Here is a 16788-nt window from a genome sequence, read left to right on the forward strand (position 1 = left end):
TCCTACATAATATTAGCTGTGGAGAATGCCAATTCCTTCCAGAATAGACTCTGACTAAGGCAAGTCAGATTTTTCTGTTTATCATCCGGTGCAAAAAGATAAAACCTAGGTAATCATGGTTATTTTGTATCCGGCTTCTGATCTAAGACTAGTCAGAGTCTGGTTAGGTTAGTAACCTCCTTGCTTGTTTTACACCTATTAAGGAGTGATCACACTGAGACGGGCCGTGCCGGAGCTCAGCGTGTCGGGGCTCATCGCAAAAATCCGCCTCCATACAATTTGTATGGAAGCGGAAATCCGCTGCGCCCCGACACAGTGTGCGATACGCGCATCCGCTTCCATACAAATTGTATGGAGGCGGATTATTGCGATGAGCCCCGGCACGGCCCGTCTCAGTGTGCTCACTCCTTTAACATACACAACAGCTCATACAACTCGCAGTGATCGAAATTTAAACGAGGCTTATTTGCTGGATAGTGAAGATCACACAATTCCCAGGGAAGCATTATTTTACCCTCAAGTAAACGTTACCGAATATCGCCGAATATTCGCGACGGAGCACTCAAACAATAGATGGGAAAATCTATTTTGATTCCTTCCAATCAAGAGCTAGTGCAAACTTCAATGTGATAACGGAAACAATCGTGGTTTCACTTGTCTTTTTATACTTTTTATGAATTTTTGAGCACCAAACGCGAGGAAACCGTTTTAATTTTCATTTACGAGGTCGTATTGTTTTACTTTTTTATTCGCTGTCGTAGTTTACGTTAGAGAATTGAAATTTTGTTTCTTGGTCGATCTAGTCTATTTTACAAAATTGTGTTCTACAAAATGTCGAGCAACATCGACATTCTCAGATAATATTATTTTATATTTAGTAGTTTTATAGGAGCAGAGGTCGAACAAGGAACGAAGCTGCTAAAACCTACTTACCTTTTTGTAACATGGCTTTCCGCATTCCCGGCGAATTGGGGACATCGGCCGGGGTATGTGGGACTCCCCAGGAGGGTCTACCCACTAAAATATCATGGTGCTTCACTCCCGCTTCAGGCAGACTTCGAGTACGATAGAACTTACCGTAACTTACTTGCCTAGCCTAGTTGGTCGAGTCATTTTGAATCAGGAATTCGATATCAATCGCTGTAATATAATATTTCAGACTTGTACACAGTTTTATACAAATAATTTTTAAGTGATTAATCGTAAATTATTTTTGGCTAACCGCAGCTGGCAAGATGTAAACGAATGGAAGAGACCGGAGGAGGCCTTTGCCATGGCCCATAAGCAAATCAGACTAAACTTTACAGTATTTATTTTTAGTGTTTAGTATTTCTATATGTAAACAATATTTAGGAATATGTATTATGTCTAATATTAAAGTCTACATGAAAAGGCTAGTAACTAAAATATATACGTAAACAACATCGAAAAGAAAAAAAAAATCTACAATATTTAAAGGTTTCTGGTGAATCATATTGGCGCAAAATACTTTCGCCCGAGTTACTCGCTACCAAGTAAATATGAATAAGTTTCCAACAAATCACTTCTGAAAGATCGACTGAATAAAAAACTAATCAAGTAGAAAAATTTCATTATAGTCGGTCTGGTAGTTTTACAAAAAGTGAGGAACCATTTTAGCGAATACCTTATTGAGATTTTTAGACTATTTGTCCTATTTTTATGATACCGTGTAGTAGCGTAGCAACCAACGTATTGAAAAAAATAGGAGAGATTCCGGAAGTGCCGATAGAAGTGATAGCAAATCATCAGTAGACCTACCAACATTTTCTCCCCGCCGGAAAAAGAGAATATAATAATTGTTTTCTCTCCTACGTAGCTGGCATTCAACCCCCCCTCCGTGATCCATCTTAAGAGGAGTCCACACCAACGATTTTCCATACAAACGTTGTCCCCTGTTTCCTCCCTGGATAATGCCCCTAGAGTTATGATTTTTTGCCTGAATATCTATGGCCACTATTAGCATGTCCCTGTGTTTTCTTTTTTCATAATTTTATTATTAAAAAAGATAAGAACGTCCAAAAACCCAAAAAAATGGCAAGATTTTCCTCTGTGTTCAAACACCCAAAAACAAAACTGGCTAAAATATACAAAAAAAAAAAAACATAGGAACACAGCTCAAGCCTTGCTTTAATTCTTAATAAGAAAAGTACTTAAATCGGTTAAGTTTTGGAAAAGGAATCAGCGGAAAACGAATCGAAGATTTTCTGTTCTTTTATTAGGACTTTTGTCGTGTTGTCTCTATCGCGCTCTGCGGTGGGAGACTTGAGATTGGTGAGACAGCAATACATTTTCAAATACCTATTTTCAATTTCTCTCGCCCCTAGTGTATCCTCTTAAGAAATTTCGATCATAATTTTATTAATATGTAAGCTATCTTTTTTTATATAACTGTAAAGATTCATCAAAATCCATTCAGTAATTTTTAGTAAAAGAGCAACAAACATTCATCCACGTCCCACACAGACTTTTACTCGCAAGGACCTATAATAATATAAGGAGGATTACTAAAACGGATAAGACAGGCTTTGAACTCTACCTTATCTTCTACCACATCGCAAATTAAATGAAGATTTACATACAAATTCATCATAATTAACTACAGTTAAGTTATTAATACTCATCTTTGAGTGAGGCAGTAAAACTACACAAAGTCTCCTGTAAACTTCTTTAACTAAAAAAAGTTTGTAAGTAAAAATCATAAATCGCACAAGCAAGATTTGTTATTCCCCGTGTACCTTGTAAGTACACAGGGGTATGTTTGCCCGAGCTCATATTTTTTACAGCTGAATACGAGGGGCACGGCGCATGCGCGTCCAGCCCTTACAAATCTTATACAGATATAGCTATAAGCTTGATTTATAGCAACTCATTCTAAGCATACCGATGACCCACGAAAATGAAAATCTACATAAAATATGGTACGCGTTTCTTGATGATATGCCTTGTTACTCATATTATATACCTAGACGATGATACAATATATTTTTGCGGTAAAAATCGTTTGGAATCCAAAATATTTTTCCTGATAAAAAGTTACCAAATCCTTTCCGAGGACTCAAAGTCCATCTTCAAGGCTGAATTTGTATACAGCGGTTGCGCTGTTATTTACGTACATTTGCTAGTGATTTTTCAATTTTTCATTTTCTAATCATTCGTCCGATACGCAACTTCCCATATTGTATTAACGCAAATCAAATGTCTAGTTCAGACCCAGACAGTGATTTGCCAACCACTAGTAGTGGTACGTTCGAAAGAAAAAGATATACTACAATAATATAGAAAAAAGAGTGGGAAACACGCCCGGATTTTGCTGGGTGGTTACAGGCAAGCAGTAATATTAAAGATGCAAACTACGCCTATTGTCTAAGCTGCAAGAAGGAGGCTAATGATTAATAACTTTAACACGTGTTATAATTTGATTTATTTAGGCAGCAATCTCCCTATTTCTCCCGATTTTAAGTTGGTAGCAATCTCCCTATTTCTCCCGATTTTAAGTTGGTAGCAATCTCCCTATTTCTCCCGATTTTAAGTTGGTAGCAATCTCCCTATTTCTCACGATTTTTAGTTGGTAGCAACACCGATTTCATAAATGTCATTTCTGCAACACTGGCCGGCCTCGCCGCGCCTCTGCCGACCGCTGCCGACCGCTGCCGATCGCTGCCGGCCGCTGCCGGCCGCTGCCGGCCTCTGACATTCCGGTGTGAATCGGCCCTAAGGTTACGTTTCCACCAGAGATGTGTTGCGAGGAATGTGTTTTTAGGATCCAATAGCATCACCGCCTTGAGCGATGTCATGGCATGTGTTTTTGAGAACCAATAGAATCGCTTCATTGAGATCAATGAAGCGATTCTATTGGTTCTCAAAAACACATTCCTCGCAACACATCTCTGGTGGAAACGCAGTCTAAGGCTGGCTGCAAACGTGTAAGTTTTCCGTATTCGATTTCCTTGTAATAAGCGCTTCGTCGCTTTCCTACGTCATAATTTGTCATTCAATACAAAAATAACATAGTCAAGCAATAAGCGGGATGGTCGTTAAGTTCAAAGAATTCTTTGGTTAAGTTCCGATTTACGACTTTCTTGTTATACTACCAGCTAGCTTTTTTCCGCGGCTTTGCACGACTCATGAATAACCTTGAACTTGACTGTTGACACCAGTTGTAGGTCCAACATCTGCCGATGAATCTACCTATATTTTTTGATGATAGATCACCAATCAGCCGGAGATGCGCAAAGCATTTCCCAATGAAAAAAATAAAATTATATTGGCCTGCACTTAGTAGCCGTATAGAGAAATAGGCAAATGTAGGACTTACGTTATTTGGTCGGCGTATATTCAAGTCAATGTAGTAATCTGTTAACTGGTCGCTGTTAAGCATTAGTGTCCTAACCCAAAAATTTTTTGTTGTTAAATTTTGAACGCAGTCTTGTTACTCTATACGTAATTTTTTGTGGGTGAAATGCTTAACAGCGTTCAATTTATTTACTGGTCGTCCGAATTACAGCAGCCTCTGCCTATCATTAATTTCTTTAACAGTAGGTACATCTTATCCAAATTTTCAGGAAACCTTCAAAATATACTGTCAGGAGTATCAGCAACCTTTTATTGGAGTTCAGGAAATAAGGCCAACGATAAAGGACCAGGCACCTACCTATTTTAGGTTGTTTTGTTTACGGTTTATTCAACCCGAGGTGAAGGGTTTATTGTACTTATTTTTATCGAGGCTATTCGGAGTATCGTTTATTTTTAATTGAGAAGTTTAGCCGACCTCATTTACACGAGAGTAACTTTTTGACAACCACAAAAAGTTGTACTGTAATCTCGCCTTGACTTGGTAAAAATCGTCGGTGACCAAAGCAGTTCTATATTTTTTATAGCAAATTAAAACTTAACTTTATTAAAATATTTACAAAAATAATATAGAGAAAAAACTTTATATCTAATCAACATACGTGTGAACACTTTACGGTGTTATTTTAAATACAAGAAGGTACAAAGAAACCAAACATCTATCATTATTTTCTGATCAGGCTCGATGAGAAGGCTAGCGAGCTATGATCAGGAATGATTTAAATTGGAATTGCATTTATAAAATGAACAGCAGAGGAAGGAACCGATCTGGGCGATAACGAAAGCGGTGGGAATAATGAACGAGGTTAGAACTACCGACTGTATTTACACCGCGGAAAATTGATACAGAGAAGTCTGGAAACTATTTATAAGATATTTTCCCCGAAGCGAAATAAATTGATGCCCACACCAGCGCGTAATTGATGCTATTAAATATTGAGTTTCGTTGGTGACGTTTAAGCACATAGTTGTAACGTTAATTAAAATGTTGTGTTTGTATTTTATAATGCTTAGTTATAGAATTTTGGTGAAATAAATAATCATAAAAAGCCATTGCGAAGGTCAGTCTCAAAGTTTTAACTTTTTACAAGTATCCTCGACTTCATTTTTCTTTCTAAAATGAAAGCTTATTTTACATTATAGCAGAAGTTCCATTATTAATTATTTCAGCCTTATAATACGCAACAATTGAAGATACGAATTCCAACATTTACACACAGTAATAATTTTAAAATTGACTTACAAATTGGATCACAAAGGCAAACGAATATGACCTACTTTGTATTCGGATTGCGGAGATAAAATTATTATCCTTACCTAAATTAACAACTGAATCGTCTGAGTTGTAGTATATTTTAGGTAATTTTAAAGCACAAGATAAGATCTATCTTATTTTAAAAAAGTTTTCCATGTGGATATTATTATACACTACGTTATCGTCTCGCTAGGAGCTGACCCACCCATACATTTACCATTAGCGAGTAGTTATTGTAACTGTACTAATTTTAATTTCTAAAATGTTACATGCTTCTGTGTCTAATATAAGGGTCGAATTACAGCGCGACCGCGCCGATATTTTTGCCGCTTAGCCACGCGCTCAGGCGAAGGCATATAAATCGACGATCTCTGTGGCTCAGTTGGTGGTGGTGGGCTGTTGGTAGCTCAAGCCGGGGGCCGGGGGTTCGAATCCCGCCCAGGGAACAAAAAGTTTTCAAAGTTCCTGGGTCGTGGATGGTGTATTAAATATGTGTATAATATCATAAAAATCTTAAATTTATGTTTAGTATAAAATTATCTATATCTATACTAATATTATAAATGCGAAAGTATCTCTGTCTGTCTGTCTGTCTGTCTCGCTTTCACGCCAAAACTACCGAACCGATTGTAATGAAATTTTGTATACAAATAGTCTAAAGCCTGAGAAAGGACATAGGCTACTTTTTTACTGGAAAAAAGGGTTGTAAGGGGGTGAAAATACGAAAATTTGTTCAAATTAAGTTAGTTCCAAAAATTCATACTAGATGGCGCCGTGCGTCTTTTACATCGCGCTAACGCTTGACTAACATCTTTCTATAAGAGGTGGTATCATCATACATTCGAATCCCGATTTTTTTTTTTGATTGTTATTTCTTTTTTACGTTATTTAATAAGTCAGTACTTAATATTATATACATTACACAGTGACGTAACCTTAAACCTATCAATGATAAATAGTTTATGGGTAAAGTTAAGGGGCTAAATAAGCTTTAAAATTTGGCATAATATATAAAGTTTAATTTAAAAAAAATGAAATATTATGTGCACACTGCACAGCTGTTTTGATTTAACGGGTACCAGGGTTTTTGACACAAATTTTGTTGACATCGCGAGCTATAAACTGAAGTCCACGCGGACGAAGTCGCGGGCAACAGCTAGTTAAATATATTTCCGTTGTCTGGTACCCGTAACACAAGTCCCTCAGGTACTTAGAACGGGGCCAGACTGACGTGGTGTGAAGCGTCCATAGATAGATAGATATTAAATCAAGTCTACCTATTACCCAACTAGCAAAATAAAGTCATATAAAATCGCCAGCACGTTTCTGTTACAGCTATTGATGGAGAGAGAAATCTTTAATATTATGTCGATTGTCGAGTGAGCGATCTGTCCACGTCCTCTCGACGCGATTTAGGCGCACTTCTCTCAGCTTTTAAATGCTATGAATATCGTATAATCATCACTTGAACAAACACTTTAGTCGAAAGAATACCGAGTTATCGCAACTCGAATGTAATAAGTTCTATAAATTCATATCAGATTGCCATCATTCCACACATTAGCTGTTTACAAGCCGGTAGAACTTCTTTCATTCAACCTTATCATGGTAGAATAGCAGCCCAGCAATTGCTATCGCTCGACTGTTTAATTGAGAAAAAAGAATCAAGCGACGTTTATATAACGTAATAATATGTATACATATTATGTATTGAAGGTCCGTGAAAAGAACAAAGTGAATATTCAAAATAAATAAATAAAGTATTTATTTATTTAAACTAGACGTCGCGCGCGGCTCCCCCCGCTTACATAATGTATTCTAAAGGAACCGCACACATTCCCGCAAAATAGGAGCCTAGGTCCTTTCTTATCTTAATCTCTATATCTACGTCAAAGGACAAGAAAGGTCCAGTAGTTCGTGAGAAAAGCACTTTCAAACAAATGAACAAACTGTTCCGCGTTATAGAATAGAATAGAAATCATTTATTTGCTGAAATAAGGTACAATATGATGTTAAAGTAATATGATCAAGCTCTCTTATTTTGCCTTTGGGTGGCGTGCAAATTTTATACATTCTAATTTATAATTTATTTACTTATACTAATACTACTTATAATTATTTGTCCTTTTATCTTATTATATTTTCAAGTATACTATTTCTAATACTTAAATAATTATTATAAAGAACTTAATACAATAATATTATGTCAATTTGTGCTTTTTTTACATAAACAATTTAAATTTTAGATAATGAACAATATTTATGTCATGAATTATCATCTTATTTTATTTCGATATGATTATTATTATTATATTCTAATATAGATATTAATATGTCAATAAATTAATTAGCATTTATGGTTTCAAAGTCAATGTCAATAGTTATTAATAATAATAGTAATCATAATAGTCATCATTACATATTCGTTGTATATTTATCTATGAGATAATCTAATATTATTCTCGCAGTTAAATTACATCTAATGTGTTATCAAAGTGCACTTGAAGTGAAAGTGTGGTAATTAATCGCCTTAAGTTAAACGAAGCATTTATTATACTCGTACATTGTGTATTCGGGCTTTTCCTCGGAAAAGCTTCGGAAAATCATAATAGGCTTCATTCTTATTCACGTGCAAGGGCCACTCGTTATATCGATTTTCATTCTTTGAAAAGAGCAATGCTGTTTACGAATTCTGAATATATTTCCAGTTTAGAATTTGAACCTGGAATTCCGTTTTTTTTTGGTTTTTTGAGTTCGCGCGCACTTTTTTGCCGCGCGATTATTTTACCGATCTACAAAAATTCAAATAAAATATCACTTTATGACGTACGCTACAGGTTTCATGTTGTTCTTCGCCACTAAAAGCAGCGGAAGCATGGGTCACTAGACCAATGTCGATAGAAAATGAAAACTAAAGCCTATGTCATAAAGTGACATTTCATTTGAATTTTGGTCGATCAGTAAAAAAATCACGCAGCAAAAAGTCGTACTGCGCACTCGCTCCTAATTGATCGTAAAATTATTTTGCATTTCTAAAGAATCAATTATTCTGCTCTCATAATTCCAACATTAATGCTGCTTTAGCCTAAGCCTTGTTCGATCTACTCCAATTTCTAACAAAAATAAATTTCTGTTTTAGGATTCTGTTCTCAATAAATTCTCGTTGACCCTTAAAGTAAACCCTTAAAGTAACATTGTGATACAAATAGAACAATCCATACTTTAGGACCATCAGATCGAAATATTAAATCCTTTCTATCTCTGTTAGCTATCACTTTTGAGAATTTTAGCAAAGGAAATTGTTGTTCATCTTATCAAAATGAAGCTACTCACGAAAAATTAGCTTGATAGTAACAAAAAAAATAACTAAGAACCTGTAACCTGTAGGTATTATATTATGGTATTATCGAATGTCAAAATAACGTATTCGAGTATATTACATAATATAAATAATAATAATTAATTATTATTGTTTTGTTTGATTTGAAACGGATTGAATCGAACAAGTTACGAAACTACATTAAAGTGTATTGAAGTGTATGCATTAATTATATCACCTTTCTGTAACTTTCTTGACATAAAGTCGCATATTCTAATTTTGTATTTTCTCACGACCATGTTCTGAACTCCTAAGCTATTATAAATAAATTATAACTTAAATAATAATACCTCTTGACTCTTAGGTCCTCTTGAGAAAACTCTTGACATAACATTTATTGGTATCAGAGTTCACTCCTAGTTTTACAAACAAAAATTTAAGATGCCACTTATGAGCTGACTGTCAATAATAGGGTATTTTTTTTATTTTTTGTTATTTACATTTTCTATTCTATTTCTAACAGATTTCATTTTTGCTTTAAAACTATTAAAGAATAAAGCAACGACAGGGTAGTAAGGCTGTATTTCCAGCTTTTCATCGTTTAAAATTCGAATTCTGTTGACAGGTGTGTGGGAAATCGGAACGCTATCGAGACCAAAGGGGTGTCAATACAACACCTTTGTTGAAGATGAATGCGGTCCTTTGTACACCGGAGTCCGAAACATCTAGGATTCTGATCAAAGACAAATTTAGTGAACCCAAAATCTTATTAGATTCGATCCCAATATTCCAAGAATTTGTTAGCATCCATGATCCAAGTTCATAATACAAACTTAGCGCCTTGTGCAGGCAGTTGCTTATAAAAATATGAATAAATCACAGTAGAGGTATAAGTTGCTTGTTAAAAGTTTCAAAGATATCATGAACTTAACGCTTTGTTCAATACTTTTGACAAATATTAATAAGTACTAGGATCGCCCAATGGTTGAAATTCGACCTTTAATTAAGTATCTTTTTCTTTTGGCTCCCCGTTTAAAGTATTGACTTTTCAGATTTAAGAAAAAAAAAAACAATAATCCAATTTTAATTTGACAACAGACTTCAACCATAAACAAAAGAGTATAATATAGTTCTTGTGTATAGGCTTGTCAATCAAAGAGATGGTAGTGTGCGTATTGTAGTGTGTGTAATGTTTTATTTATCAAAATTATGTTTGCTAAAACCATAATTTAAAAACAATATTGGCTCGATGCCCTCCTTCTCCATATAAAATATAACTGCGCAAAATTTCACGCCCCTACGTTTCCGCATTTTTCGTAAAAAGGATACAAAGTTTTTCGCTCGCGTATTAATATTATAATACGAGAGTCCAACCGAATGCGGTTTTTTGGTCGAAACACCTATGTCGCGCAACTTTGATTCGAGAAATCAAGATGAATCAGGTTATCCCAGTTTTTTTAGCCTCCCATATTTGGAGAACAAAAAAATATGATCGTAACGGAAACTAAACTTTTGAACCTGTGCTTCGCTACCTCCATTTAAAACAACATTTGAATCTGTCATGTCAAACATGAAACATTATTACACAGATTCTCGATTGCTCTTTGTCTCAACAGCCCCCGTAGACAAGTGGCAAAACGTTAACGCTAACGCTAGCGCTACAAAATGTATGGATTTGACATTAGTATTCGCTAGCGAAGCGATGACTTATGTCAAATCGCATACATTTTGTAGTGCTAGCGTTAGCGTTAGCGCTTTGCCACTCGTCTACAGGCCCAGAAAATCTTACGATCTTACAAATTGTATTAATAAGACGTCGCGCTACATGAACGGAACTAAGAGCGGGACAGAAAGAGGACGAGTGAGTAGCGACATAAATTACTATTTTGAGCTAAAATCGCAGCAATTACCTTTAACGTCCATCTCTTTACAGAAAGTGGCGCGCCGGTTTACGTTCTATTTTCTCACTTTATTTTTAAAAAGGTTCTTACCGAGTTTTTATTGTGGCTATATTAGGTGTTGCGACTTGAGACAGTCATGTCGGAAAAGCCAAATTATTTACTACGAATTTTTGTCAACACGTCATAACTTGTATCTTTAACATTCTAATTATATCTATATATTAATACGTGAGAAAAAAACTTTGTAACCCTTTTTACGTAAAATGGGGAAACGTAGTGCATGTAATTTCGCACAGTTATAGTTTATATGGTGAAGGAGTGCATCGAGCTAATATTATTTTAAAATTATGCTTTTATCATATATATTTTTAACAAATAAAACGTTACACACACTACGACACAACTACTAGGAAAAATGACAGATTTTTGAGTGACAAGCCTATACATACGAATTATACTCTTTTATTTATGGTTGAAGTCTGTTGACAACAAGGTGACAAATTGAAAATGGATAATTGTTTTTTTTATTTAATTTTAGATACTATTAGACAATGCTTATACGGCCAGTCTGAGATCAGCTGAGTCCCAGAGACAAGAGTTGAAAAAAACTATGATAAAGTCAATAATATTTTTTACAAAATATCGGTAGTAATCCTAATGTCGTTGCAAGTAAGGTCGAATTTCGACCATTGGCCGATCTCTAGTTATCATTAATTGTTAAAAACTCGATGATGCCCGCAACCCTGTGGTGCTGGAACCGTACATTTTTCCAGGATAAAAAGTATTATGTCGTTTCCCGGAACTCAAAGTATCTCCATACTGAATTTCAGGAAAATCGGTTCAGCGTTTTGGCCGTGAACAGAACACACAAACGTACAAACACACTTTTGCATTTATAATACTTATATGTATGGATTTCTAGTAAATTATTCAGTTGATCATATGATTTTTGAAGACCTGTCCATAGATACCCCACACGCTAAGGTTAGATGAAAAAAAATTTTTTTTGTTGGTATAATTCATGAAGCCCTAAGCGGCCGCATCCGGCCGCGATAACAATAGATAAGCTATTGTGTCTCGTTATTCCACGATCGGTGGGTTTACCATTTATGACGTATAAAAAAAACTACTTGCTAGATCTCGTTCAAAACAATGTTCGTTGGTAGTTTTTATAGTAATGTACATCATATATTTTTTTAGACTTATCATGCCCCTACTTATGTTATGTGAAATCAAACATCTACATTAGCGGTCCCCCGACACACCTTGACAACAATTATGAACTAAAATATTACTTTACACGAGTTAGGAATTATTTGAACTTAAAGGCGGTAAATATTATTCAAAATTTACCATTCAAAAATTATTATCAAAAAGCGGTACTAGCGGACACGCACTTCGCCGGTTTTTCTCTCTAGATACATATAGTCTATGCTTGCGTTACATTGAATTTTACTATGTTAAAAATATTATAGTATATTTTATGCTTCGTAGTTCGTACATTAAAATGTTTTTCCAAGATTTTTTTATTTTGTTTTCATCTTTCTCTACAAAGAAGATCCTTAGTTCATACCAGTTAATTAGTGAGTGCTGTATCTCCTATAGCTAGATTATATTAGTAGTAATTATTGTAGCTTCAGGAGAAAACGTGAGCTAATTGCAGCGAATATTTAGTCTGTTACAAAGCGATTAAAACTAGCGTAATAAATTCGTCTGAGCTGGGCACGCACACGAAACGGACGAGTTTAAAAACCATTTTCATTTAATTAAAAATACAGTTTATAAAATTTTATATACTACTCCTAATAACAATTTAAAACCTTACTCTCTTTTTGCAAGCTGTAAGTTTTCTGAATGAAATAAATTGAGAGCAATTTCAGAACTGCTTTTCAACGACGAATAAGTATTATTCGATCATTATTTGTTATGATTCGAATATTACGCTAAGTTCGTTTATTTTTTATTGTTACAGGATTGTCACTGGGCGTCCTGAGCACATCTCGCCAGCAGTTTATATTTCAGAACCTACGCTAAGTAGCTTAGTACAGCCATCTTTCATAGTCATCATGTACACCAACCAGCGATTCTCAAAGTGTGATCCGTGGAGCCCTGGGGCCTTGTAAGGGCTCCGCGAGCGATTAATAAATAGTTTTTTTGACACTAGACAATAATTTATTAATTTAAAGACAAAACTTTTTTTGAGAGGTCCCTAAAAATGCGATTTCTCGAAAGGGTTCCGCCATCAAATAAGTTTGAAAATCGCTGATGTACACCGTCTATGAGATATAATTAAAACGTTACATAGAATACTTTAACATTTACATAGCCCTTAACCCAGAGTCTCGCCGCGACGGCTGGGTTCAACGACATTTGTCCTACAACTGGCAAAGTCATCTAGATAACAAAAAGATAGTCTAGAATCTTCTAGACGGACTCCACTTGTTCCAAGTTATAAAAACTAAAAAGATTAGAACCGAATTAAAAAGGATAAACCACATTATTCGGCTACAAAATCCTACACTTTTTTCTAAGTTTCCAATGTTTAAGTACTTTAATTCTTCTTTTAATTCAACAAGAATTTAGCCTCGTTCATCAATCGATCCACACCGTTTCCTATAATATTCAGAATATTTTTTTGCAAATGTTTTCTGAACGTCGTTACTACTGGTGCCAGTGCAATAGTAACGACGCTAACCTAGCGAGAAGAACCGGTACCGGTGTTTGAAACTCGTATCCATTTAAAATAATATAATTATTATTATATCATATAATTCATGAAAACAACTTTGTTTCTCTTAATTTAAGTAATTTATAATAATAACAAGTTAATGAAATGTCATAAACCTAAATCTCATTTTCTTAATATGCACTAGCTTATTCCTGTCACAGTCATATCTGCTTTATCATCAATAATTATAGTTAACTGCCAACATAAATAGACCTGGTTTTAGTAATAGTTAGTAATAGTTTTAGAATTTGTCTTAGTTTTAGTAACATAAGCACTAGTATTAGTTTAGTTTGCGCACCTACACGATTTTTATATCATTCCCAATTTTCTATCGTAGCTACAAAAGGTTGACTGGTAGAGATTGCTTAGTAGCAATAAGTTCGCCTTTTGTACATCAATTAGTAATATTTATTATTGTATCTTTCGTATTATGTACTGTATTTTGGTGTGCAATAAAGAGTTATATTATTATTATTATTATGAATAACAACGCGACGGTGATAGTAATGAATAATGATAAAACGTTTATATTTGTGCTTCCAACATAGTTGTATTATGTATGTATTACTATTAAGTATTACCAAACAAAAACGTGAATATCGGTATTCACTATTCATATTTAACACACTTTTAAGTTGGATGCATCAAATCAAATAGTTTCCGAATTAAAAAATCAAAAGCATTGGCAACGATATTTAAAATTTGGTTTTGAATAACTTCGTTTATTTCGTATTCAGTCAACTAAAAAGTGCTCGACGTTTCATAGGAATATCGTGTATTATATTTTTTATTTATTTAATAACAAATTTGTTTCTGACGTTTCTATAAAACAAAATAAAATTCATATTTAAGGGGGGCTCCCATACGACAAACGTGATTTCTTCGGTCTTGTCTGTTGCCATTATTGATATCGGTGATCTCGACTTCAATAATGGCAACAGGTAGGCACTTGAAATTTTCTTAAAATCCTCAATTATCTGTGTACTTTGATAATTAATAATACTTAATATGTACTTAATAAATACTTAATAATACTTAATACCTAACAATACTCAATGAAATAAAAATTTAAGGGAGGCTAGCTAGACAAGAATATATAATACCTCTAAAATATATTAGTTACGTATAGGTTACGTAGGTAACTAATGTACCTCTAAAAAATATTAGTTACGTATAGGTTACGTAGGTAACTAATGTACCTCTAAAATATCTTGTTACGTATATATGTAACCTTCCAACAACATGCTACGTCGTAAAACATGCTACGACACTCTACGCGAATAATGCTACGGAGTTTGTACTCCGTAGCGCAGTCCGTAGTAGGACTTGTGTCCTACTACGGACTGCGGTACGTTTAACTACGATACGTAGATATCGTAGGTATCGGTATAGAATTATTTTAGTAGTACAATAATTCTATACCGCTGCTTTTGGTCATAATGCATCTTCGACTTTTTTTAGACGTACTTGAAAGCACTGTTCTGCTGTTCAATAGGAACTACACTGGATCGCAGCTTTATTAATATTTAATGAAGTAGAATCGAGTTACAGGTTTGCGGTTTTAGTCACGGATTGCTTCAAGTCCAAGATCAAAATAGGTAGCAATAACCAGCTTAGAACCAAAGTTAGATAGAAGATGAACCGCTATAGGTTCATCGATAGTTCCTGAATGAACCTGAATTTTAAAAAAATATTTTTTTTTATAATTGAAGGTAGCGAAATAAAAAATCCTTGTTCACGAGTCACGCGTCGAGAGCGTGACATAATCCCACCCACCATACTATAAACAAAGCAGTTTTTGTCTTCACGAGTCAGTTGTTAAACGAACATTCAGCTCGAATAACGAATCACTGACCGACGCCGTGAAAACTAACGAATTGTCACTGTCGCGATAACTATATATTTAAATCCGCCAAGTGTCAACGAAGCTATCTACAGAAAGAAAAGATTAGTGAAATCAACTGGTTTTCTTTCCTCCTTTCTATTCCAAAATACTCCCCCGGTTTCTGAAAGGCCTGTCAAATCACTGATCAACTAACACTGCTGTTAATTTAGCATGGATGTCAAATCAGTTTGAGTTTCTGATACATTGATCAGCCGAAAATTAACTAATCTATGAACATTTTTAATTTGAATAGCGATTTGTTTGTTTTCGTTCATTGCTTCACTATTAACTATCAAAAATGCAAATTAAATGTCAAAAGAAGGAACTGCAGACTGTCATAGCTTTCAAAAATGTTCTGGGAATTTCAAATCTGATACTTTTTGAAACATTGTCCAGACGAAAATTACTTATCTGTGATCATTTTCATTTGACATGCGATTTGTTTATTTTTGTTCATTTGTCAGAATTCCGAATTTAAATTTTTCAGACGATATCGAATCCTAAATTCTTCTTCATTACAGAAATGAAATTGATTATAATATACATTTTTTGCAAATAAAACGAGTATTGCAAATAAAACGGTTTATTTGCATAATCGACGTATTTATATCGTGTAATTTTTATAAAAACTTCATAATAAATGTGTTAACGAACCTTATAGTAACGTAGGTTCAAAGAGAAAATGTATTTCCACATTAAAAATCAATTGAATTCATAAGTTAATTCACCCACAAAGCGACCATTTTAGCCCCGCAGGCACTCGCAGGGAAGTGGATTCACATTGATTCATAAGCAAATGACGGACGATATTTAGTCGGGTTATGAAATGTCAATCAATCGTGGTCTGTCAGCTGAGTTTGACATAACTCGACCAAATTATATAGGCCGGAAATCTATTTATCTGATGCTACGAATAATAAAAAGTTTTATTATTCGTAGATCTGATGATATAAACATAAATTACACAAGACGACGATGCAGGTAACTTTATATTAATATTTAAGTTTAACAAGCAAATTAATATTGCAGTAAGTAATCGCTTATCAAAGGTGGTATTAAATTTTATACCTCATTATAAAGCTGCACTAAGCCACAATACAAAATGACAATCTCTTAAAGCCTGCATAGTATTATTATTATTATAACTAGCTGTTGCCCGCGACTTCGTCCGCGTGGACTTCAGTTTATAGTACTTTATAGCGCGCGATGTCAACAAAATTGGTGTCAAAAGCTTTTATAAAAAAACCCTGGTACCCCTTAAATCAATACAGCTGTGCAGTGTGCACACAATAAGTATTTCATTTTTTTATATTAAACTTTATATTTTAT

Source organism: Aricia agestis, chromosome Z, assembly GCF_905147365.1.
Source record: "Aricia agestis chromosome Z, ilAriAges1.1, whole genome shotgun sequence".
Classification (NCBI taxonomy): Eukaryota; Metazoa; Arthropoda; class Insecta; order Lepidoptera; family Lycaenidae; genus Aricia; species Aricia agestis.